This window comes from Petaurus breviceps, unplaced genomic scaffold (assembly GCF_028583685.1).
Source record: "Petaurus breviceps papuanus isolate PSGF00001 unplaced genomic scaffold, PetGlider_PUasm1.0 419, whole genome shotgun sequence".
Lineage (NCBI taxonomy): Eukaryota > Metazoa > Chordata > Mammalia > Diprotodontia > Petauridae > Petaurus > Petaurus breviceps.
Genome location: NW_027186324.1, coordinates 1,108,988 through 1,134,161, shown reverse-complemented (window position 1 = coordinate 1,134,161; position 25,174 = coordinate 1,108,988). Strand labels below are relative to the sequence as shown.

Genomic DNA, 25,174 nt, shown 5'->3' with positions numbered 1-25,174 from the left:
AACTCAAATGGCAAAAGAGGCTCAAAAAGTCAATGAGGAGAAGAATGCCTTAAAAAGCCAAATTTGCCAGTTGGAAAAAGAATCTCAAAAGCTCAATGAGGAGAATCATTGCTTCAGAATTAGATTGGAGCAAATGGAAGCTAATGACATTATGAGAAATCAACATGCTGTTAAACAGATCCAAAACAAATGAAAGAATAGAAGGCAAGGTGAAATATCTCATGGGAAAAACCACTGACCTGTAAAATAGATCCAGGAGAGTTAATTTAAAATTTCTTGGACTACCTGAAAGCCATGATCAAAGTAAGAACCTAGAAATCATCCTCCAGGAAGTTCTCAAACAAAACTTCCCTGATGTTTTAGAACCAGAGGGCAAAATAGAGGTTGAAGGAATCCACTGATCACCTCCTGAAAAAGATCCCAAAAAGGAAACTCTTAGGAATATTATAACCAGGTTATGGAATTCCCAGATTAAGAAGAGAATATTACAAGCAGCCAGGAAGAAACAATTTGAATACTGTGGAAACACTATCAGGAGAACCCAGGATCTGGCAGATTCTACACTGAGGGATTGAAGGGCTTGGAATATGATATTCCGGAGGTCAAAGGAGCTGGAATTAAAACCAAGAATCACTTTCCCAGCAAAACTGAGTATCATGTTCCAGCAGAAAATATGGTCATTCAGTGGAGTAGAGGACTTTCAGGTATACTTGATGAAAAAACCATAGTTGAATAGAAAATTTCACATTCAGATACAAGAAGAAAGACAAGCATGAGAAGGTAAACAGGCAAAAGAAATCATAAGGAACTTATCAGAGTTGAACTATTCATATTCCTACATGGATAAACAATAATTGTAACTGATGAAACTTTTGTCAGTATGAAAAAAGTTGATAGAATACACACACACGTATATATATATATATATATATATATATATATATATGTATATATATACATATATATAATGTCTATATAGGAAGGTATATGGGCATATTAATATATATGTTAATGTGTGAATATATGTTTACAGGTACACATAGATAGAGGGCATAGGACCAATTTAACAGGAAGGAATGATACTTAAAAGGTGAACTTAAGAGGTGAGAGAGGAATATAATGAGAGGAGATGGGGAGAGACAGAATGGGGTAAACTATCTCATAAAGAAGAGGCAAGGGAAAATGGTTACAATGGAGGGGAAGAATAGTAAGGCAAAAGGGAATGGGTAAACATTATTCCCATTAAATTTGGCTTGGAGAGGGAATGAAATACACACTAAATAGGGAATTATCACCCTACAGGAGAGTAGGGGGGAAGAGGATGAGAGGGGGGATGATGGAAGGGAGGGCAGGCTAGCGGGAGGGACATTGGAAGCATCCACTTTTGAAAAGGGACTGTATCAAAGCAGAGAATAGAACAAGTGGGAGGTCTGATAGGAGGAAGGGAAATATAGTCAGTCTTTTACAATATGTCCATTAATATATTGTTTTGCATTAGCTACATATGTACAAACTATACTGAACTGCTTATCTTCCCAGTAAGGGTGGGTGGGAAGGGAGGAAGGGAATGAATCTTTAATTAAGAGTTTTAAAATCAAATGTTATATTATTTTACATGTAATTGGGAAATAAGATATTTAGTCACTGGGGCATAGAGATCGACCATGCCTGACTGGAAAAGTTGAAAGTGGTATGGGAGAAAATATAGGAGAGAGCAGATTGGAGGAGGGGATATCCTGTAGGACTGCCATTTTGGTGTGGTGGGTAGGGGAAAAACAGGGAGAAATTATGTAACTCCAGATCTGGCAGAAATGAATGATATAAGTCAGAAGTTAATAAAGCATTTAAAAAAAAGTATAGTAGAAGTTTTAGCACTTTAGTATTTAAACTATACATAATTCTAGTTAAATTATAAAGAAGACAGTTGGTAGAATCCAAGGTCAATCAATCCATGTCTTAAAAAGTTCTCTTTGGTTATTTTTGAAGCTTTGGGCCAAAGGATAATGTTTCCATTGTGTGGCTGACATACAAATCTCCTTTTCCTAACAAGAAAAAGAAGGATATACTCACAACTGTTTAATTATACTAATGGGCTCTGATAATATTTATAGGATCTTGCTGAGGGTAACACTTTCTTCATAGTCAATAGGTACATCAAACCCAGATACCAAACCTTTTCTTTTGTGCATCTTGAGTAATTTTCATAATCCAAGATCACGGATTGTAAAGCCACGTACAAACAGCTCTCCAGTGGACCGCTTCTGTGAACTGCTTTTAAGATTCTGATTACCTAGTATAGGTTGCTGTCTATTCAATAACAAATCAGAACAAAACATTCATATGAAATAAAAATACAGCATTCACAATGTTACAACTTATCACAGAAAATCAAAATACAGCATTCTCTATGTCACAACTCAACAACTTATCACTAAAATAGCCACAGTTTTCACCAAAGTGGTCACGTACTTTTAAACAAAATACATTCATTTAGTCAATCACAAAATCCTTAATTCATCCACAAAGTACAAAAGTCAAAATTCTCCACCCCTAGGTCACAGTAAATCATAATCTTCTTAGTCAGTACACAGTATCCAAGTAAAGTCTTCTTTCAACTTTACTCAAGGCTGGCGCTCAGCTTCCATGGTTCCTCTTCCATGGTCCCAGCTCCAACTGTCACCTGGGTTCAAAGGCAGGCAGCTCCCAGTTCCTTGTCCAGTTCTTCATCCAGTTCCCATTCCATATTAAAGTCCACAGTGTCCAGTCCACATCAAGTCCTTCACAGTTCCTGTTTCTGGGAAGACAAAGCTTGACAGAGTCACAACAATATTCATGCAAACTGCTGGTATCATCATCAATTCACTTTCTGCCTGTAAAATTAACTCAGATCCACCAGCAAGGTCTGAGAACTCAACACAAAATATCAACATAGAAATCAACACAGACTCACCAACAAGGTCCAAGAGGTCAGCACAAATCATCAGTAAAGTCCCAGGACCTCCAAAGAAATCCTCCAGGATTTATGTAAACATTCAACCAGCAAATCCTCTTTCAGGGCTTCCAGTAAGGTCCCAGGGCTTCTATACAAAGTATCACAAACATACATCAACACAGACAGAGCAGACAAACAGTGCTGAAATATCACAAGTTTTTTTTTTCCTTCTTGACTGACAAAAGTCCTCTTCTCAGTTATGCTATCTTTAGCCTCGGCCTCTCCTTATATATGGTCATTAGCTCCTCCCCTTCCTGTTGCAGGAGGTCATGAGATCTAGGGTTCACAAGTTGTGGGGTTCACACATTTTGTTTCTTAACAGACTTGATATAAGATTCAAAAGAAACTTGACCTGAAACAAAGTGTTAATTCAATAGCTGAAACAAGGTGTGAACTACTTCTGTGCTTGCCATTATGGGGATGGATTGGATCAATCAGCCCAATCACTACATCCCATTTAAATTAAATGAGGGGGAAAAAAATCATAGCCTAAATAGTTTTGTCAGATGAGAATACATCTTAATTGAATTAGTCAATGAGAGATGTGAATGAGACCAATGCAAATGAAACAAACATTCAAAATTCTTCCATATATTTTATCCTACAGCATAACACTTTGAAAAAAAGTGTCCATAAGCAGGAATTTCTTATTTCTTTGTTCCGTAATGTGGTGTACTGACAGCAACCTGGGCTTCCTCTAATCTTCTCATCTTGAAGATGAATCTCTTGTGTTAAGTTTCATTGTAAAGTTCACCTTTCTGGTCTTCACAAATTTGATGTTAGGCTTCTAAAGAGTGATATAAAAAATAAAGAACCAGCTGTCCCTATTGCTAGAGCCATTCTTAACAGCCAGGCTGTGGTCAAAATTAAATCTTCATACTAGGTGAATATTGTGCCCAGATGCTAGTAAATAGATCTAATGTGATTATGAAATACTTAAAGGGTTTATATAAATCTTTGTATATACATATTAATTTCAGGCTGTATTAAATAACTTTGTAACTTACTCATCTCCTATTTCATTTAATTATTTCTTGTAATGACCCAATAAATGCTCTAAAGTAATCCTGCAGTACCCACTCCATAATATAAATCATTATGGCTTGCCAAGGGAGTGCATAATTACAAGAAAATCACAGTTCAAAACTGCTTACAATGGACTTTTTTACATTTGACAAATATAGCAAAGAATAGCTGCTTAAAGACAAAGTATAACTTTGATTTAAATGACTCGTTATGTACGTATCCTACATATGGAGCTAAATAATCTACTTTCCTCAGAACAACTCAGGCTGCTGACAAATGAATTTGCTTGAGTGGAAACAGTACACATTTATAATTCCCTTGTCTGTCTTCTAAACTCCATGTGTGGCATAACTGCCCCCACTGAACAAGCTTGCCCTACTTCTTAAAACAAGAGCTCATTTTTCACTGATTTTCTTTATGAACTTCAGAATAATATTAACAGAAACAAAGAATGTATCATGCTAATAGGACAGTGGGAAAGGAAAATGCAACAGCAGTTATGTGTATTTCTTCAGTATACCTAGTATATTACAATATTAGCAGGTGCTAAAAAAAGACATATAGGTAGGGAGAGTGGCAATGGAGAAAATATGGGAGGTTTACTTTGGAGATAAAATAACAAATTAGACTGAGCTGCATGTGGTCAGGAAGCATGTCCTCTAATCTTAGCATTGCACCTCTAATAATAGCAAAGGTTTCAGTACACAGCAGATGCTTAATAAATGTTTGTTGAGTGTACCATAAAAAGATATCACACAGCCCATTGTTCCTTTCAAGGAATTCTTTATTTCTACTCTTCCACTCTCTTTCTATGTGGTCCTGGGAAAATGATTACATTTCTCTGGGTCTACAGGGACCAGGATCGGGTCAAGTCTAAGGTTCCTTTCAACTCTAATATTCTGGGATTCTATAATTGGTGAAAGGTTAAATAATAGTTCTTTTGAATCTCAAAGTATTAAGGGTCATAAAAATTATGACGTCTTGAAATATAATTAAATCTGGTAAAGCCAGATCCCTTGGTAAAGCCTTAATCCCTTATCTGCTAACATCTTGGTTATTACTTCATACCTTAGTTTCCATTTAACAAAAAAGTTGATGACTAAGGTTTTGGGAGGCACTTGAAGAATTTGGAACAGCGAAAGAACCAGAAGTCTTAGAGGGAGAATTTGGAGGGCAGCCAAAGTATCTTGTGGAAATCCAAAAATCTGTATGCTAACTTTGCCAGTAACTAGTTTCATAGTCCTTCCTGTCTGGGATTTCCTACCCTGACACTTTTGTTTGAGTTCCTCATTTTAAAAAATGATGTTAAATAATATGATTTCTAAGGTATCAGCCATCTCCAAAACTAGATGATGCAGAGATGAACTTTCTAGAGTATTTTCTCCTTCTTTAGATGTTGTTTATATAAGCATCTGACCAGTTTTAAATGTATTTAGAGTTATGGAGTGATTGCAGTCAAACACTAAAGATGCCTTCTCCAGCCTCTCACTGGAATAATACAAATAAAAATAATTATAGACCTATAGAAACCCATGGATAAAAGGCATAGCTGAATTTAAGCTGACTTGGGAGTTTCAGCATACACAGACTCCCAAACTCTAAAGGACAAAGATTTTCCTCCAAGGGTAACTTATAAATGAAAACTAAATTGTAATAATAAAAATGAAGAATACGAGTAGTTCCAGTCAACTGCAGGAGGCGGAGGTAGTGCTGAGAGGGGAACTCTTTTCTATTATACATCTCTTTAACTTACAGATAACAAAAGGTAAGTGGGGCATTTCTAATGTGCTCTTTGAGAATAAGGATCACATCAATTCATCTTTGTTATCTCAATGCCTTACACAAGTAAAAATGTAATAAATATGAATTGATTTGAATTTTCTTGGGGGGCCAGAATTTAAATTTAGAAAACAAATCTCATTGCTGAGGAAAGAAATTACATAACTTAATAATGGTAAGATTTACCCTTCAGGAAAGTCCTCAATTAAAAAGTTATGTTTAAATGTTTAAAAAATTAGAATTTATTTTTATGTGCATTACATAATAATGTTTTATGCTTATGCATTTTAATACTTTCCCCAAAAAAGTATATTACAAGATGAAAGGCAAGAAGAATATTAAACAATATCACAGAAAATAAATTTGACTTATCTTAACAAATAGAAAACCACTGGCAACCAACATGGAATCTTTTTTTTACTATTTAGTTGCCAATTTGCCAACTAGTAAAGTGATGGCCAAAATAAACACCAAATTAGAGGAGAAACAGTATAAAAGGGGAAGAATCAATGAAAATAATTTACAATGAAGTATATTAGCAGAAGCTTCACCCTCATCTATTCAAGAAATTCATTGTACTTTCCGCCCCTTTCCCCCACAAAATAGGGAGATGGATAAAGGAAAAGACATCAATTCTAACTATTATTCTTTCCTAAAAAACAAAGATTAGCAATACAAAGTTTTCACAAGGACAAAGGCAAATATGTCAAAATTCTCACATAATTTTTTTTTTGGTCTTCTGGCCAGAGAGACATGACAACCAAGCATAATACTAGTTTAGAATATAAATTCATTCACAAAGTATTAAGGAGGAAATTATTAAGAGATAAGTATTATTGTTTCACAAAATATCAAAAATCAATGGAGGTAGTGCTTTCCTTTCTGTTTTATTGTCATGACTGTGAGAAGGATTATAAACAGCCATTGCATTTAGCTGAAGTGTTATGATTTTGAAGTTCCATTTCCATAAAGACTGGCAAAGGTACACTACTACATGGATTAACTAACCAGCCAGGAAAATAAGAAGATGAAAGGTCTATCAAAGTAACACTCCATGAATAGGCCTTTGTCCTGCATCTGATACTGTCAAGTCAAAAGTAACACACAAAAGTTCATGATGTTGTGGGTTTCATCTTGGAAAAACTGATGGCGGAGGATATTCATACAAAAAGTGGCACAGAACATTGGTATCTCTGGATCCTCATTGAATAAATGAGTTTTCAGAGTCCCTAAAGAAAAAATGAAAAGTGGCTTCATATATATATATTTAAAATGTATCTTCTTCCCAGGGAAACCAGCTGCACCCAAGAGGTGATGAAGAACTGATGAAGAACTCAAGTTGGCAACCTAGGTTTCAAGGCCAGCTATGCTCATCACAAAAGGGTCATTACAGAGAGAAAAATAATTTTAAGGCATTTTCCTTAAGTGATCTTTGAATGGTCCAGGTCAATAAACTAGTACATAATTAAAAGAAATGAAGGGAGAAAAATTTCAAAGAAAACATAGTAGGAAACCCACTAAACCTAAGTCATTCCAAAAACACTTCAAAATGAAACTGGAAAGATGGAAACAAATAGAGAAAAACAGAAGAGATTTGCTAAGGTTGTTATAATGATGTATTTTAATCATTGAAGACAATGCAACTGTAGCATAGATACAATCCACATTTGGATTTTGTACTATAAATTATATTTGTAGAAATGAAAATGGTATTCAACAAGATGAAATAAAAATAAAATAATTCCATCAAACTATTTATACAGATAATAATATAGGCTCTAGGCAAAAAAAAATTGTGAATGCATTGAGCATTCAATTCTCAAGCCATTTGAAAAAGGGGAAGATATCAGTTACTGAAGAAAAATCACAAACAGTATCATTATTTTAAAAAAAAATAAGTCAAGAGGACATTAATGACTACTAAATCATATGCTTATGATCTCATCTTTATGAGACCTTTGTCATAATATACAACAAAAAGAATGGGATTAGCTTTGATAAACATAAGCAGATGTCTGCAAACAATTATCAACAGCAGATAGAAGTACCTTTATGGTTAAAATTAACTGAAAGATATAGAGAACAAGATACTACTATGATTGTTGATCATAAAATAAGCATTTGATTTGAGAAAACTTGAAATTCCAGTTTGAGAGTTCTCTCAGAGCATTCTATAACCCATCAATAATTAACATCAGACAAGATTATTTATTAATGTAACTATGAGGATAATTGTTTGTGGATCCTATGATTAACAAAATTAAGAGAGTTATAACAAAGAGACATTTTTTCAAAAGTATTTGACATAATCTTACCTCAAGTTCAAATGGAAAGACATTATTTATAAAATGTGGTTCTCTCCAGATGTTATTTGTAGATTTTATTGTGGGAATTGCATCAAGTCCCAGAGCACTGCAGCAGTGCCTTCTCAGTGAGATCCATGGTTACTGAATAAAGATCAATCTCACATTCCACTTAGAAAAATAAAAAAGGGAAAATGAATTTCTATTTTCCAGACTATGATAAGTGCTTGAATGATTATTCCGTTTTGATTAGTATGTTAGTTTATATATCATCGACAGGTATGAATAATAATCTGATACCGAAGTTAAATACATGGAATAGGATACGATGGATTACCTGTGGGGAATTTTATCATATTTTCTATCATTGTATCATATTATCTATCATTTCCAGCTGCAAACAACAACAAAACTCATGCATCGTTTTAACCCTAATATTCTTGTGGAGATGCTCAATAGAAATGAATAATGGAACATCTCAGTGTCTAAAGGCTAAACTTACATGTGGCAGAAATGAAAATGGAGATTTGAACCATGAAGAAGATTCCAGTAAAGAATGAATGACAATTTTGTACAAGAAACTTCATAAAATATGATCTCAAATACATGGTCAGAAAAGGAGATTGTGTATTGTTCAAGTAATAGGAGTGAATTATAAAAGATGAACAATCTCCGTGCTTCAGTGGTACCCAAAGAATGCCATTGGGTAGAGTCTTTTTAGAAGATTTATAGGAAGATGTGATTTAAAAAAAGTGAGAAGACATGGATAAGTTTTGCATATACATTAGTACTTCATGAAGTAATTGAAATGCTTAAATATATAGACAAATTTGTTCTTGTTATTCAATATTTTCAGTTGTGCCTGATTATTCATAACCCCATTTGGTGTTTTCTTGGCAAAGATACTGGATTGGTTTTTCATTTTCTTTTCCAGTTCATTTTACAGAGAAAAAAACTAAGGCAAGTAGGGTTGACTGATTTGCCCAGGGTCAGTAAATGTCTGAGACTGGATCTGAAATCACAAAGATGAGCCTGACTTCAGCACCAGGACTCTATCCACTGCACCACCTATCTGCCCAATGGAGACTGTGCTTAGCATAATAAGAGTAAACACATTGCAAGTATTAAGTTAAATATCTTCTTGCTGAAATGAATATATTCTTAAAAAATAGTCTGCTACATCTGTATTATATGGGAAATTTTCTTTCCTCATCTTTTTATTTGTGGCAGTTAAGTTCAAGACCTGAAAACTGCAAGTTACTTCCCTGCGTCTCAATTTCCTCAACTGTGAAATGATAGCATTAGACTAAATGATATCTATTGACCTTTCTTACTCAGTACTTTGATCCTATGGAAAGGGAGAAAATAACATAACATGGAAACTACCATGTTGTATTAAGGAGAGAACATTTCTTCTGGCCCATGTACTACTCAGTACACAAATAGAGCTTTTCCTCATTGGCAAAAGCTGATATGAAATTTACTTCTTTAAATATTTACTTCAATAAAATACTTCTCATCAATTTAAGGAAAAACTTGTTTTTCCTTAAATTGATGAGAAGTATTTACCTAAAACCATCGGTATGCATTATTGCAATGGACATAAGTTAGAAGCATTCCCGCTAAGATCAAGTGTGAAACAAGGATGCCCATTGTCACCAAAATTATTCAACACTGTATTGGAAATCCTAGCAATTGCAATAGGAGAAGAAAAAGAAATAGAAGAAATGAGAATAGGGAATAAGGTAAGAAAACTTATCTTTTTTCTTCAGATGACATGATGATATACTTGGAAAATCCCAAAGGCTGAACTAAAAAGTTAGTTGAAACAATAATTTTGGCAAAGTAGTAGGCATAAAGTAAATCAACATATATCATAAGCATTCCTATATATCACCAACAAAACTCGAGATAATAAGAGATACCCCATTTGAAATAACTCTAGACAGTATAAAATACCTGGGAACACACACACCAAAATAAATCTAGAAATATATCAGCAAAATTATATAAAAATATAGACAAATAAAATCAGATTGAAACAGCTGAAGCAATATTATCTGTTCATGGGTAAGTTTAAGTTTAGTAGTACCAGATATTAAATTATATTATAAGTCAATAATTATCTTAACTGTTTGGTACTGGCTGAAAAAAAGAAAGGTAAATTAGTTGAACAGACTAGACATGCAATTTGCAGTAGTAAATAAATATAGCAACCTTGTATTTGATAAGTGTAAAGACTTTAATTTTGAGCTAGGAATTCATTACTTGGTAAAAAAAAATTATTGGGAAAACTTAAAAGAATTCTGGAAGAAATTGGACGTAGACCACTATCTTACCATTTGCAAGATAAAATCAAAATGGGCACATGACCTAGATATAAAGAAAGATATTACAAGAAAATTCAAAGAACATGGAACCTACAAGACTTATGGATAGGTGAAAAATTTATGAATAAACAAGAAATAGAGAGCAGTGTTATGTGTAAAATAGATCATTTCAATTACATTAAAAATATTTTGTACAAATAAAACAAATGTAGCCAAGATCAGAAGAAAAGCAGAAAATTTGGGTGAAAAAATTATAGTCAGATTTTTAGATAAGACTTAGATATATAAAGAACTTTGTCAAATCTATAAGACTTCAAGTCATTCCCTAACTGATAAATGGTCAAAGGAAATGAATAGGCAGTTTTCCAATAGAGAAATCAAAACAATTTTTTTGGAGGTGGGAAGGCAGGGCAATTGAGGTTCAGTGACTTCCCCAAGGTCACACAGCTAGTAAGTGTTAAGTGTCTGAGCCCGAATTTCAATTCAGGTCCTCCTGACTCCAGGGCTGGTACTCTCTTCGCCTAGCTGCCCCCAAATCAAAACAACTTATAATTATGTGAAAAAAATGCTCTAAAGCATTACTGATTAGAGAAATATCAATTAAAAAAAACTTTGGGATATCATTTTACACATATCAGAACCATTTTGGAGAGCAATCTGGAATTATTCCCAAAGAGTTATTAAACTGCCTATAGCCTTTGTTCCAAAAATACCACTACTGTGGTCTGTTTCCCAAAAAGATTAGGGAAAATGGAAAAGAACCTATATGTTCTAAAATGTTTATAGCAGCTTTCTTTGTGATGGAATGGAACTGGAAATAATGGTGATGTCCATGAATTGGGGAATGGCTGAGCAGGTTGTGGTATATGATTGTGATGGAATATTGTCGCATTGTAAGAAATGATGAGCTCCATAATCTTAGAAAAATATGGATAGCTTTACATGAAATAAGGATGAGCAAAATGACAAAACCAAGAAAGTGTTTTATACAGTAACCACAATATTGTTTTAAGAAAACTTTGAGGGAATAAGTCATTTGTACTAATAAAAATGACCAAATTAAGATGCTATCTTCATTCATAAAAAGAACTGACAAATAGAAGCTGTATAGAATGGGTTTTGCATATTTATGCCAAATGGTAGCCATCTCTAGGGTTGGAGGAGAGAAAAAAGGGGGGAAAGAAAGTTCACAATAGAATAGAATAGCAAGTTGTACATAATAAATTTTCAGTTTCATGTAAAATCATCTTTTTTTCCTTCTGCTATATTATAGAAATCCTTGTTTTATTTCTTAAGTTTAGAATAAAATGAATAACATTTTTCAAAAAGAGAATGTTGATATGAAAGCTTCTCCATTGCCTTTTGTTTCAATGAGGGGATAATAGGATCCAAGCAGTGGAAATTTAGAAAAGAGGGGGAGCCTCCATGTGGATCACCTGAATGGAGCAGAGAGGTGATGGTGGTTTGGTTTGGTTTGGTTTAGGAAGTCTATGCCATAGGTGTGACATTAGGCCCGGTATTATAAAATTGAAAGTGTTTGATATCTACTGACCAAAATGAAAAGTGCAATGATGAGTAAAGAGTTTGATTAGATGGTAATCTTTAAACACCTATATGAATATTTAAATTTATATGTCTCCTATCTTGTTCTGTTGTTGAATCCTAAGTATTTGATTCAATTCCTTATAATTATCTCAATATTCTATTTCACTAAATACTGTCGTTTTAAATTCATATTTCTTCAGCTTGACCTTGAAGATTTTTAAGCTGAGTTTCTGCCTAAGCCTCTGTGTAGCTGAAAAAAGTGAAATATATGTTTACTCTAAATACTTACAGATACATGCAGGAAAAAAAAAAACTTATAAAACATTCCCAATGGTCCTTTTATCAGCCTATTCAGACAAAGTCATTCTAAACAATTGTAGCCTTGTAAAACTCTCTGGACAGGCTAAATTATAGTATAAATATTAATAATTGCATCTTTTCTTAGGGTTGAGAGTGTTTTGTTGAAATAATCTTGCCCATTTATTGGGAAGAGGGAATGTACTGATATTTTGATATGCATAAGAATTCTTATTTTTATTTTTAGGGGGTGAAAACATGTAACTTATGGCTTTACCCCTAAATGAAATGCACTGAGAGAAATGGTGAATTGTCCCACTGTGTGAAGCAATTAATTCCTAATTGAAGAATAGGGAATGTTTCTATTAGAACACAGATGTTAGCTTAGTGCGGATAATAGAGAGAATTCTGTGGAGAGAAGAACTGGGAGCAGAGTTTAGAGATAGAAGTTACTCTGGGTCAGGATCCTTAACTTGAGTTCAGAGAAATTTTAGAAATATATTTGGATAACCATATTTCAGTATGTTTCTTTTTTAATCCTATATATTTTATTTATTAAAATATTATTCTGTGTAGGCAAAGTGGTACATGATTTACCTAAAAATAATGCACCCTTGTCTAAGGGAAAGAGGCATGGAGTGAAGGTATTAAAGTACATACAGCCAAGGAGTCTGCTGGTCCACTGTAAATATCTGCCTTATACTCTCAGTTTCAGCAAGCAGCTAAACAAGAAATGAAATGAAATGTTATCTTCTGGCTATTCCAAAACATTTAAATCTCTAAGATAGGGCAAATGATATACAAAGACTCAAAATTCAGGAACAAATATTCCAAATGTTTCTCAATGGAAAAGAAGGACCTCTGATGCCATAGAGACTTTTCTGGGACATGGTCAAGGAGTCACAGAGATAGATTTTATGATAACTAAGATGGGGAACTACATTGGGGAAGGCTTTACTGAGGCCCAGCCTTCCATATTGAAGACTAGGGAATCATAAAGTCATAGAATTTCAGAGACAAGGAAACTAAGACACTATTCACTCCACATATACCTGGCCCCAAACCCACTTTACAAATTTTCCAACAAGTAACCACTTGAGGAGATCCTCTTCTTGAAGGCCTCTAGAGAATGGAACATACTATGTCTAATGACAGTCTTTACCACTTTTACATTGTGTTGTTAATTTTTTTTTCCTTATATAGCCCCTATGGGCTACTCCCTCAATTTGCACCCCACTGGTGGGGAGCGACCCCAGAAGGCAGATGCTACCGTAGGATGTAGGGTTACCTCTGGGCCTATGCTCCTACTATCGTACCAAACCTCCACTCCTTTGCTTCCCAGTAACAGCTAGTCAGCAAACACTATAATCTCAAAGTAAAAATATTTATTAATTTAGTAGACTAAAAATATAACCTATAAACATTTTCCTTATAAACCTGGGACTCATCTTCCATAAATACACATAGCATCCATGGTTAGTATGGTCACAAACTTATAGTACAATATTAATGAGTTACATATTAAGGGGGCCTATGTGGTCAAAGCAACACACAATTCAAGAAGTGCAGAGCTTCAAAGTCATTTGCTCTAGTGTGTTCATACAACTTTCCCCTCCCTCCATCTATACACCTTCCAGGCATAGCTTTTTCCTGGATATCTTGAGCAACAGAACTCCTCCCCTCTAGACATCAAATCACTCGAGTTTAGTTTTATGTTCCCAAGTACTCAGGAAAACCCTCATCATTCCTTTTCCTGCAGTGCCCTTCTCTTTTTTTTCCAAGTATGTGCTTCAATCTCTGTATCAGCAATGCAATATTCACAATGCTTATGGAAATTACAGATATGCTGATGTAATTATCCATCACAAAATGCATCAGGCTTGCTATATGGGGGAATAAGCTAGAAAATTTATTAAGATACCAAAAGACTGAGTTCCAAAACCAGAAAGTCAAAGCCATCAGAGTAGTTATGATGTTGGCACAGGTAGATAAAGTAGAAATCACCCAAATTCTCAAGCCTTTAAAACAGAACAGGCTACCTCAGGCACAGGTCCTCCTCTCCCCACTCACAGCAACCACCCAGCATCCAGGAAGCACACTCCCAGCAGCTCCGGCCCCTGGCAGTCCTCAGCAGGGGTCCTTAGCAGAAATTCTGGCTGGCTCAAAAAGGGCTTCGCGCTGCGGCTGCCTCTGCTGCTGCTGCCATTGCCAACACTGCTAGCCACCTCAGGAACTCTAGCTTGGCTTCTGCTTCCTCTTGCTCCGCCCCTTCCTGCTACTTCAGCAAGTCCAATGGGACATGGAAGATCTTTAAATCCCATAATCTCACATCTCACAAGACAAATTTAGGAAATGATATAAATATAGTTCTTGCAAGTAGAAAAAAAAGTAATAGTTTGTGAAATTGACTATTTACAAACCAGATCCAAAGAGAAAGATTTTTAATTATTGCTTGATTAAGGTCTTTTATCAAGGAGATTTTTTTCACCTAGTATTCTACTATTGATGATTATATAAAAGAACTAAAATCAATAAAATGGTTGGTATTTAAAGAAGGGAGAAATGGTAAATAATCCACTTAAATAATTGAAAGTCCTTAGTGTGATTTTAGGGAATCAAAATTCAGTAACCCTTTCTTAATTAGTTACTTTCTTCAGTTCAAGGCCCAGTAAAATTAATGTGGTAATTCTAACCAACAACATGAACACATGTTCTTTGCCTTTTTCATCCCCTTTTCCCTTTAATAATCTTCACACAATCTTGCCTGCTTTGCCTTACCATAAAACAAAGGTCAATAACTCACTTTAAGATTTCTAAATTTTAAAAAATGCCCAAGACAAAAATAAAATAATGATCAAAAATTCTACAATTGTAAGTTTCCTGAAAACTGACAAAAATGTTTTTACTCTAAATATACCCTTTTATTACATAAATTCTTTTTTTAGAGATTAAATATGGTGCTTTTAGTATGTAAATCTCTGCCCTACTTCAGTATTCTCCCATTCATTCAAATGAAAGTCTGAATGGAAGTGAGAATATGAAGAAGTCAAAGAAGTCTGACTTAATAATAGAAGTTTGACTCACCTAAAAATCATCACAATTTTGTATCCTCAAAGGAAATACTCACAGTGGAGCAGATGGATGGTGAGGTCATCAATCATGTGAAATGGGCTTCAGGCTGTTCCTCTTCATTCTCTTTGAGAATTCCTTCTTTCTGGGCTACAAGATGCAGTTTATGTGGATTTCAAGTCAGTTAAGTTTAATGAGGACGTGGTATGGAACTGTTCTCCTCACATATGAACACAACCTGGCCATCTCCATTTTCTGTGATAGCCTGCTCTCTACTCTCTCATCCCCCAAACACATCAGCACACCAGGAAACAATTGGGATCCTCATATGGTTTTATTAAATTGACACTGGGAAGAAGTCTGACTTCTTTTTTTCCACATGACAAGTTCCTTAGCTGCCCTATTCAACTGTAATCCAGTGGAATAACAGAATTTTATTATAAACCACAATAGCAGACATAACAATTCTGATAACATTTGCTTCTCTATGGTTTTCTGCATTTGTTTACCATGTAAATGTGTCCAGCCAGGAAGGAGACATTACCATGAAAATGCAGCCTTGGAAACCAAAGACCTGGGCACAAACTCATGACAGGGAGAGAAGCTTCCAGCAATTTCTGGGCATGCAGAGTTGCTATTTATTTGCTATTTCTTTTCTCATTAAAACTTTCAAGGTGAATGAATATGTGTTTCTAAATTTATCTCCTTATTTTAAACACTACTTGTTTGAAGCCATTGCACAGTCAGCCCATTGATAACATCTTGTTGATACACAGCTGGAACTTTTCTCCATATGAATTTAATGACATTTCTATTTAATACTCTGACTCTTTCAGTTCTCTCTTCCTAGACAGCACAACATACTGCTGCTTGATTTACACCAGGATACAGGCTGTTCTTTTCTTTTCTGTGTCCAGATTTTCTGAAGGACACTGAGCAGCAACTTCCCCTGTTATTTATACAATAATGCAGGAGCTAGGGTTCAGTTTGAATTTATTATTTGGAGATTTGAGTCCTGCTTGCCTTGACTACATGATTTATTCTTTGTCTTCTTGAAAATTGTAAATACTGCTGGCGCCTTCAATTCTCAGTGTGTTTTCCTAGAGTTTTTAACTTTCCTTTGCTTTTTTCACCATCTGCCACACCTATGACACTAAGGGTAGAATGGCTCTTAGTGTTTATAATTTAATCAACTCCAGTTCCCTTAATACTCCCATTCTCATTCTTGACATTTGGGCTTGATCAATTTCACTATTCTTTATTGTGACAACTATTCACCCCAACTGTTAGAAAATCTGGCTAATGGTAAGACTAGCTTTTCTTTGTACTTCAAGTTTGTGAATTTTCCAATTGCCAGAGCTATTCATTATAGTCTGAGAGAAAGCATGCTAAAAGAAAGAAATGCAAAACCTTCTCTTAATAGCAATGTGTTAATTTCTGCTATCTACAAGGAAAAAAAAAACCCAGAACAGCTAAAAATATAATAAAAGGAAAGATGGGCAATGGGACCATAGATGATGAATGATGCCAGACATTCTCCTAGGACATGTGAACATTTTTGGACTCTACTGCCAATGTCTGCATGATCAATGAATAACATTTCCAGAGAAGTAGCTTTAGACACATTCAGAATAATGGTGAAGACTACAACCATGACAGGCCTCTTTGCTATGTCTGCTGAACATTCACAGTCTTGCCAGTAAAAAGTTCAAAGAACAGTTCTGCACTCTGCCAGGAAGTTTCAGCCAGTAAGTGTATGTGGAATGAGCTAAGAAACATTTTATGGCTGCATTCTACAGATGTAAAGAAAAATGGAAAATTGTGATTCTTATAAGGAACATTTCAGGTCAAAGTTTCAACTAAACTATTCAGAAAAAAATGAAGGATAAGAAGTTGTTTGTCTTGAATTAGCCACATAATTGTGTAGATATATGTTAAGAACATGACAATATAGTCAGGACCAGCAAACATGAGTTTTATCTGCAAAAAAAGGACCTTAATTCATTGCTGATTCTGAATATGAATCACTAGAAACAAATTTTGAATGAAATTAAGGTATACTCTTTACATACTATTTTCTACGTCAAGAGTATAAGGTTTAATGTACCAAATCTTTTTTTTTTAAAGAAACTGGGGTTAAGTAACTTTCTCAAGGTTACACGGCCAGTTATTTTGTGTGGGTGCCAAGTATCTGAGGCCCCAACCGATAGCAGGTTTCCCCATACCGGGGCCTGCGCTCTTACTCACTGAGCCACATGGCTGCCCCAAATGCACCAAATCTTGAAGCCAGAATCAATTAACACATTTTTTTTGTATCAACTATGTGCCTGGAACTGTGCTAACCTCTAGGTATACAAAAGCAAAAGCAAAGCCATCCATCTTTGCTTTCAAAGATCTTGTGGTGGTGGAGACAACGTGAACCTTTATAGACAGATACAAAACACATGCAAAACAAATGAAAGGTAACCTTGATTGTTGTGGTGGGGTGTAGGCATAGGGATAAAAAAATATTTTGGGCACTAGCAGCTGGGAGGATCAGCAAAGGCTTCCTGAAGAAGGTAATATTTGAGTTGAGTCTTGAAAAAAAAGACAGCGATTCCAAAAGGCTCAAGATGTTTACTAGAGGACTGGAGGACAGTCAATGCAAAGGCACAGATTTGGCCGATCAAGTATCCTATATGAGGAATAACAAAAAGGCAAGTTTGGTTGTATCACAGAGTGTACATAGAAGAAGAATGAACATAGAAATGAAAGATTAGGTTAGGGTCTGGTCTTGAAGAATTTTAAATACTAAGCAAATGAATTTATATTTGATCCTAGATATAGAGGGAGCCAATGAACTTTATTGAGTGGGAGGGAGTGGAATGGCAAGATTCGCTCCATGGGGGGAATCATTGCCAGCTCTGTAGAAGAGATACTAGAATGAAGAGGGACATGAAGCAGGAAGACCAATTAAATTTTTCTTATAACAGTCTAGACAAGAGGTAATAATGGTCTGAATTAGTCTGGTGGTCATGTGATTAGAGAAGTAGAGACTTATGCAAGAGATGCTATAGGTAGAGAAAATAGAGATAAAGATTTACCAACTGATTACTTATGTAGTATAATGGAGAATTATGAGGTACTTCAGGATAATTCCATTGTTAGAAACATGAGGTTAATTAGAGAATAGTTGTACCCTCAAAAGAAAGAGATAAATTTGGGAGAAGTTTGAATGTAAGGGAAAAGATAACAAGGTCTATTTTGGAGATGTTCTATTTGGCTTAACCATGGAACTTCTAGTTCAAAATGCCTAATAGGCAGTTGGTGATGTGGAAATGTAACTTAGACAAAGACTGAAGAATGATATTTGGATATGATAGTCACTTACATCAAAACATTTAAATCCAAGAGACCTGATGAGGTCATCAAATGAAAAAAAGAGAAAAAAAATAGACCAGAACAAAGTAAACTCACTACTAGGGGAACAGTATAAATGTAATGTACATTTAAGGATGGTTCATAAAGAGAAAGCAAAAAGAGAGTTGATGGGTAGGAGAGTGAGTCCATTGACAGATTTTTTATCTTATCAGTATAGATATTTCCTTCCCTAATGCATATTGTAACATTTTTGCCTTCTTACCCTACATTATTATAATCCCATAAATTTAAACCATAAATCCCCTACAAAAGTCATAGTAATATTCTTGAGAACTAGAAATGATATCAGAGATCATCTGGTCCAATGCCTTCATTTTACAGGTAAGAAAACTGAGGTCATAGAGGTAAAGTGACTTGTCAAATGTTACAGGAAAGAAGTTGTGGAGTGATAAATTGTTCCAAGGACTTATAGCTATAAACCCAGTGATCTTTTCTACCATTTCATTCTGCCTCTGATTCTCAAAGTATAAATGTAAATCTCTATGCATTGAATAGAGATATAGAAACATATGTACCTATATGTTGTGAAAAAAAATCTATTATATTGTTTGGAAAATTGTATCATTATGTCATTTGAACTTAGCCTCATGTTGCTAGAAATTGTTTAACCTAAAGTATACCATTGGTCATGCTGACCTTAGAGACCCTCCATGGAAGCGAGAGATCACTGCCAAAATTTGTTAGATACCACATAGATGTTACCACATAGGTCAAATCAAGTATGGGTCCACCCAAAAAGTTTGTGTTTGGAGTCCACCCAATAGCTTCTCTTTTGGCTTTGCCCAAGTTTTATTGAATATTTTATACTTACTGACTGATAATGTATCTCTGGCAATCTGTCTATGCATAGTAGTTTGTGTCATCCTCTCTTTGTTTAAACAAATAATATGAAACTTAGCAGAGACTTGGGGAGAGCTGGCTAGATTTTATCCAGGTCTCTCATATATGTCAAACCCACTTAATAAAATTCTTTCTAAAAGCCTTTTTAGGATGAGGGTTCTCAAAAGACAGTCTGTGTGTTTATCAACAAAGCAACTGGGATGCTTGTATGTTATCACTTGCTTTTGCCAAAAGACCCATCTATCTGTTTCAATCACATAACTTTCTGATAACATGTAATATGCCATTTCTGTCCAATTTATTATTGAAAGTATGTTGAAGTCTAGTGACACCCACAATGCTCCATTATAATATGCATTGGTCACTGTCAATTTAATTCTTTAGAAATTGATATTCTGCTATATGTAGTCATAAAGTAACATACTGAACATACTGAGTTTGATATGTCTATAGGATGATCAAGTGAATATCTTTTTTTTTCAAATGCTTTATTAACTTCTGACCTACATCATTCATTTCTGCCAGATTTTGACTTACAAATTTTCTCCCCATTTTTCCCCTACCCACCGCCCCAGAATAGCAGTCCCACAGGATGTCCCCTCCTGCAATCTGCTCTCTCCCATATTCTCTCCCATACCCCTTTCTACTTTTCCAGTGGATCTCTATGCCCCAGTGTCTGTATATCTTATTTCCCAATTACATGTTAAATAGTATTAATAATAATGTACATATATACATATATATACACACATATGTATATATATGTGTGTATATATATATATATATACACACACACACGTATATTTGACTTTAAAACTTTGAATTTCAGATTCATTCCCTTCCTTCCTTGTTACCCACCCCCACTGGGAAGATAAGCAGTTCAGTATAGGTTGTAACTGTGTGGCTAATGCAAAACAATAACATAGTAGATATATTGTAAAAGACTGACTATATTTCCCTCCTTCCTATTCCACCTCCCACTTGTTCTTTTCTTTATTTTGATCCCATTCCTTTTCAAAAGTGGCTGTTTCCAACTCCCCCCCCCCAACCTGCCTTGCCTTCCATCATCCCCCCTTTCATCCCCTTCCCCCCCTACTCTCCTGGAGGGTGAGATACCCTATTTACTGTGTATTTCATACCCTCCTCAATACAAATTCAATGGGGATAAGGTTGACCCATTCCCTTTTACCTTCCTAGTCTTCCCTTCCATTGTAACCATTTTCCCTTGCCTCTTCTGTATGAGATAGTTTACCCCAATCTGTCTCTCCCCATTTCCTCTCATTATATTCCTCTCTCACCTCTTAATTTCACCTTTTAAGTATCATCCCTTCCTGTTAAATTGGTCCTGTACCCTCTATCTATGTATAGCTGTAAACATATCTACACAATTCACATATGTATTCATATACCCATATAGCCTCATATATAGACATATATGTATGTGTATATATATATATATATACATATATATTTATATTCCCTTCAACTACTGAGAAAAGTTTCATAAGTTACAATTATTGTTTTTCCATGTAGGAATGTTAATAGTTCAACTCTGATAAGTTCCTTATGATTTCTTTTCCCTGTTTACCTTCTCATGCTTCTCTTGCTTCTTGTATCTGAATGTCAAATTTCCTACTCAGCTCTGGTTTTTTCAGCATGAATGTTTGAAAGTCCTCTATTCCACTGAATGACCATATTTTCCCCTGAAACATGATACTCAGTTTTTCTGGGTGGGTGACTCTTGGTTTTCCATTGATTGGGGAAGGTGGAAGCCAGAGCCGTGGGGAGGTAGTGCTTCTAATCCACCATCTTGGATCTGCTCCTCTCAAGTGAATATCTTAAGCATAAATTAGTAATGAAAGAGTGAAGGTAAGGAGAGGGAAGAGGGCAGGATATATAAACTAGGGAGTCAAGCTCATAGAGATGATAATAGTATGATATTTGTATTATGAATAATATGTAAAGTTAATTTTTAGCATTCATTTTTACCAAACTTCAAGCTCCAAACTTTTTCTCTCTCCCTCCTTCCCTCCCCCACCCTCTTCTCAAAATGATAAACAATTTGACATATGTTATATATGTGCAATAATATAAAACATATTTCCATATTGGTCTTAGTTGTGAAAAAAGAAACAAAACAAAAGAAAAAACATGAAAAAAATAAAGTGAAAATAGTATGCTTTGATTTGCATTCAAAGTCCACCAGTTCTTTGTTTGGATTTGATTAGCATTTTCCATGATCAGTCTTTTGGAATTGTCTTAGGTCATTATATTTACAAGAACAGCCAAGTCATTCACACTTCATCATCCAACAATGCTGCTTTTACCGTGTTTCCCCGATAATAAGACACTGTCTTATTAATTTTTTTTTGGACAGAAAAACACCAGACGGCTTATTTTCAGGGGAGGGCTTATTTTAATGAACATTGACAGCAATTTTAATAAACAGGTAAATGTGAACAAAAAAATGTACCTTTATTCAATAAGCAAATCACTGGGGAAGAACAGGATGACACGCTCACTGCTGCAGCTCTGATTGGATGCAGCTCAGAGCGCGGCGTGCGTTTCACAGGGGTGGGGGGAACGGTGCATTCAGAGGGTACCGTAATGTAGCGTGTAGCACAGGGGATCACCTTCACTACAGTAGCAATCTCAATAGGGCTTATTTTCGGGGGAGGGCTTATTTTAGAGGAATCTTACACAGTAAGGGGAGGGCTTATTTTCCGGATAGGTCTTATTATCGGGGAAACACGGTACTATGTACAATGTTCTCCTGGTTCTGCTTATTTCACTTTGTACCAGTTCATATAAGTCTTTCTTAGTTTTTTTTTTTTCCGAAATCTACCTGCTCATTATTTCTTTTAGCACAATAGCATACTATTACATTCATATACCACAGCTTGCTCAGCCATTCAGTAAATGACATGTGTGCCCTCAATTTCTAATATTTTGTTACCACCAAAAGAGTTGTTATAAGTGTTTTTGCATATAAAGGCCCCTTTCCATTTATTATGATCCATTTAGGATACAGACCTTGTAGTGGTGTGCCTGGGTCAAAGGATATGTACAATTTGGTTATCTTTTGGGCATAGTTCCAAACTGCCCTCCATAATGGTTGGATTACTTCACAACTCCACCAACAATGCAATAGTGTACCAGCTTCCCCACATTTTCTCCAGTATTTATCATTTTCCTTCTCTGGATATTAGCCATTCTTATAGGTATGAGGATATGTCTCAGAATTCTTTTATTATACATTTCTCTAATCAAAATCAATTTAGAGCACTTATTGATATGATTTTGATTGATTTCTTCAACTGAAAACTGCCTATTCATATCGTTTTACCATTTATCAATGGGGGATATTTTGTATTCTTATACATTTGACTGAGTTCTCTATATATGCAAAAAATGAGGTCTTAACAAAGACATTTGCTTAAAAATTGCATCCTAGCTTTCTGCTTTTCTTCTGATATTGTGTGTATTGGTTTTGCTTTGCCAATTTAAAAAAAAAATTAATGCAATCAAAATTATCTATTTTCATTTTTTAATGCTCACTGTCATATTTTTGGTCATAAATTCTTCCTCTCTATATAGATCTGACAGACTCTCTGTTGCTCTTCTAATTTGCTGATGGTATCACCCTTTATATTAAAATCATGTACCCATTTTGATCATATCTCGGTATACAGTGTATGATGTTTTTCTATACCTAGTTTCTGCCATTTTGTTTTCCAGATTTCCCATCATTTTTTTAAATTTTTTAAATGCTTTATTAACTTCTGATTTACATCATTCGTTTCCGCCAGATTTTGAGTTACAAATTTTCTCCCCGTTTTTCCCCCACCCAGGATATCCCATCATTTTTAACATCAAAAGTTAGGGTCTTTTGGTTTAGCAAGTACTATGTTACTATACTCATTTACTACTGTGTCTTATGTATTGATTCAATTGTACTCATCCACCACTCTATTTCTTAGCCAGTACCAGATAGTTTTAATGATTATCACTTTATAGTATTATTTGAGATCTACTATGGTTACACCACCTTCCTTTGTATTTTTTTCCATTAATATCCTTGATATTTTTTTTTTATATTTCATTCTTCCAGATGAAATTTGTTATTATTTTTCCTAGCTTTATAAAATAGTTTTTGGTAGTTTGAATGATACAGCAGTGAATATATAAATTAATTTAGTTAGAATGGTCAGCAATTAATATTTTCAAATTATCAATATCTGACTTTACTTAAGTAAAAGGTGTTTTTTTTTTATTGTATTCATATAGTTCCTGGATTTGTCTTGGCAAGTAGATTCCCAAGTATATATATATATAGTATGCAACTATTTTAAATAGAACTTCTCTAATCTTGTTGAAGGACTTTGTTGGTAATATATAGGAATACAGATAATTTATGTGTGTTTATTTTATGTCCTGCAACTTTGCTAAAATTGTTAATTATTTCAAGTAGTTTTTAGTTGATTCTCTAGGATTTTCTAGGTATACCATTATCTCATCTGCAGAGTGATAGTTTTGTTTTCTCATTGACTATTCTAATTTTTTTTATTTCCTTTTTTTCTTATTTCTATGGTTAACATTGTGGGGATAATGGGCAATGATGCTTCACTTTTGATTTTGTTGGGAAGACTAGTAGCTTATCTCCATGCTTACTTATGATATGATATGCCTTTTGATACATACTGTTTAGTATGTGAGCAATGCTCCATTTCCCCCCATCCTCTCCAGTATTTTTAATAAGAAGGGGTGTAGTATTTTGTCAAAAGCTTTTTCAGCATCTACTAAGATAATTATATGATTTTGGTTGGTTTTGTTATTGATATGGTCAATTATGTTGATATTTTTCTTAATATTGAGCCAGTCTAGAATTCCTGGTATATATCCCACCTTGTTGAACTGTATAATCTTTGTAATATATTGCTGTGATCTCCTTGCTAGTATTTTATTTAAATTTTTTGCATTCATTAAGGATGAGTCTTTGCTTTTCCTGGTTAGATATCAGAACAATATTTTTTTCAGAAAAGGAAATTGGTGGGACTCCTTATTTTGCTTATTTTTCCAAATAGTTTATACTGTATTGGATTAATAATTCTTTAAAAGTTGGGTAGAATTCATTTGTGAACCCATCTGGCCCTGGTGCTTTTTCTTCATTAATGGCTTGTTCAATTGCTTTTTTCTAAAATAAGATTATTTAAGCATTCTATATCCTCTTCTGTTAATTGAGTCGCATTTGTAGATTGAAATAGTAGCTCAAAAGAAATGTGAGATGTGCAAATTTAGAGAATCCACCCCAAATGTTCACATGGACTTTATGCGCCCAACCTGTGATAGAAAATTCTGAATTCATATCAGTCTAATCAGCCACAGTTGGACACATTATAACTGAAATCTAGCATAGTGATGTCATTTTGGTTTTCTTCAAGAATGAAGGACAACAATCACCAGATTGAGACTTAGAAACACAGATGATACAGGGATATAATGACTGAAGGACATAGTGATCAATAGACTGTTTTAGGTTTTCCAAAGTTATAGCCTGTTCTGGGGTCCACTTG

General features: G+C 34.7%; 1 long non-coding RNA gene across 2 annotated transcripts; it reads right to left on the bottom strand.

Annotated features, from left to right (window-relative positions):
• Positions 1 to 984: 984 nt before the first annotated feature.
• Positions 985 to 15,630, bottom strand: LOC138171174 (uncharacterized). 2 transcript variants are annotated; one of them, XR_011170813.1, is made up of 4 exons: positions 15,357 to 15,630; positions 8,113 to 8,271; positions 2,951 to 3,080; positions 985 to 2,794 (listed from the first exon to the last, which is right to left on the bottom strand). It is a non-coding gene; the product is annotated as an uncharacterized lncRNA (long non-coding RNA). The 2 variants fall into 2 exon arrangements; XR_011170812.1 differs by having other exon boundaries at positions 15,400 to 15,630.
• Positions 15,631 to 25,174: the final 9,544 nt, after the last annotated feature.